This window comes from Saccostrea cucullata, unplaced genomic scaffold (assembly GCF_032062105.1).
Source record: "Saccostrea cucullata isolate Sc308-1 unplaced genomic scaffold, CSIRO_AGI_Scuc_v1 ctg18944, whole genome shotgun sequence".
Taxonomy (NCBI): domain Eukaryota; kingdom Metazoa; phylum Mollusca; class Bivalvia; order Ostreida; family Ostreidae; genus Saccostrea; species Saccostrea cuccullata.
Genome location: NW_026939703.1, coordinates 6,841 through 9,343, shown reverse-complemented (window position 1 = coordinate 9,343; position 2,503 = coordinate 6,841). Strand labels below are relative to the sequence as shown.

General features: G+C 41.4%; 1 pseudogene; it reads right to left on the bottom strand.

The window, feature by feature from the left end:
* Window positions 1-371: 371 nt before the first annotated feature.
* LOC134253711 (uncharacterized) lies at window positions 372-2,298 on the bottom strand (annotated as a pseudogene).
* Between the last annotated feature and the right edge of the window lie 205 nt (window positions 2,299-2,503).

The window sequence follows — 2,503 nt, the reverse complement described above, 5'->3', positions numbered from 1 at the left end:
AAAGTACCTATCCTGATTATCTTGATCTTGCCCAAAAGGAGATGAGCCCCGAACCTAAAGGACTTGAATTTCATTTATTTTTTAATCAAAAGATTCAATTTTAACCTTTCCAGGTGTAGATTTTTTTATCTACATTATTTACTAGAATTGTGCTTGTCTGACGTCCAAAAGGTTTCTTTAATATTGTTTCCAAAGATTTGGGTCCGTCTCACAGTACCCGAAAAGATGTGTAATTTTTGTGTTCCTTCACCTAATTTGGCCAAAGCTAGCTATTATGTTGAAACTGGATATGTTCAAATGTTTACAGAGGACGTACAACGGAAAGATGCATCAAATTTATGTTTTCTAGAAAAATATTTTGCATGCAAAAATTAGTAGTTACTGAATTTTGCAATATACACAAAAGGGGCTTTAGGAACAACAAACTTGGTCCAAATTCAGTCATGGCAATTTGTCCACGACGCGCACATATTGCATGTGGGTTTTGATTCCATCGTTTTGGGAAAAAATTTGTCCTGGATCAGGTGGCCCTCTTCGGAGACGACTTGTACAGAATTGTTGTCCAAACAAATAAATATTTTCCCATCCTGGTCACAAGCCAATCCCCAGGGAGAGTACTGGGTAGAGTGGTCCAGTCTAATTGGCTAGTTTCGAAGTTGAGGCTGACAATGTGTTTCTGCTCCTTGTCGGTGACGATCACTCTCCCTGCAGAGGTAACAGACAGGAAGCGTGGGCATCAAAGAGAGTACGACCGTTCAATCGACTTTAACACGTGACCCCCCATCGATGACGTCAATGGACATTCTGCCTTGGATGCAGGACACTACAAAGTCCCACTCTGCATCTGAGCGATCCCTTCGTAAGCTTTGTTGGTACGCACAGTCCCTTTGACATTCAATCCTCGTTCTGTTGATATTATCGTAATGGTTCTTTTATCTGGTTGTGTCCTGCACTTGTAGGACAAGACACGTTGCAAATTGAAACAGGTTTTTCTAAGGGCAATGTGAGATTCAGAGCCTGTGATGATATGACCTTGTCGAACCTCTCATTTAAGTTATCTGTTACAACAATGGTATTTCCAACAAACACAACACCTGTCAGATGCCAAGCAGACACGGCCTCTGACGCAACTTTACGTTGACTTTGCTGATCTTCTTGTTGGTCTTTTTCGTGTAGGCCGAGGAGTGTTTGTCGGTCCATGCTCCAGTGGATGTCTGCCTTTGGTATTCCGAGATGGGTTTCCACTGCGGTTTCTTGTTTGGTCCCGTCTGTTGGGTGGTCTTCTGGTGTTGTTTCTACTACCACGTGTAACCTTAAGGGTGCCGATTGGTGGAGGATTACGTAGGAAACTTTCAAATGAAGTATTGGTGACCACATCGAGTTGCATTCCAGCATTTTGATTGGCAGTTTGCATGGCAGTGTCAAACTCGTCTGCTTGTTTTTCCATCCTAGGAAGAATATTCAACACCTCACCTATGTTTAAAATTTTGACATGTTTTAAAAGTAAGCTTTGTCATTCTATGTTTTAAAAACAGAGTTCAGCTGCGGTTTTCGCCCGCGAAATTCACTGTTGCCTCATTCACTTGCTGACGAAGAACTTCCACTTGCTGGAGAATCACTTGGAAAAAGGTCCCCCTTTTTGCTTTATGTCATTCAGTGTATTCAATCTTCTTTTTTACTACTTGTAAAGGTCCTTTTGGATTCCATCCCCCCGGTTTAACCTTTGAATTTTTTGAATCTGAGTTTCAATCTTCTTTTCAATGCTTGAATTCTTGGCCTCTGTCTCTCCATCGCTTCGGACACAGAGACACACTCACACGTCCTTTTTTGTGTTCTCTCACAGCACAAACTGGACATATTGAAGTACTACAACCAAGACAGAAGAACTCAATCTGTCTGTCAGGATGCTTTTACATCGAGGACCGTTAAACTTCCCGCCACTTCGCCATCAGTCGTCTGTTCGGTGTTCTGGGAAGCATTTGCTCCGACTGGCGGAGGACCCCCCCTTCATGCGAGGCTACAGCTTGTACTAAACTCACGAAAAAGGTTCTTGGGGAAAGCGTCCGCCCATTGCTTTGGATTTAGACCCACTTTCGGTCGTTTCACAAGGGATCGGTTTTTGGGAAATTTGAACCCTTGAGCCGCACGGTCCGTAACTGTCAAAGTAATATGGTCGTTTAAACATTGACGACAAAATGTATGCCCACACGGTAGTAGTTTAGGATTTTCATATCTTCCTAAACAAATGCTGCAAATTAAGTAGTCGTTTTCAACATTTTTAACCACACGTTGAGCCATAAAATAGGTATAATTCACAACCAGAAATGTCACTTAAATTCCATATTTAATCAATACATGAATTCCCTGAGTTGCACACATGAAATGTGCGAGAAGAGAGTTAAGGGGGATGTACAAGAAAATTTTGATTATTTGGGTTAAAAAATAAGAAATGCCAAAATGCCTTAAATGTCTAAATAGCCCAAAGTTACTCAAAATGTTAATG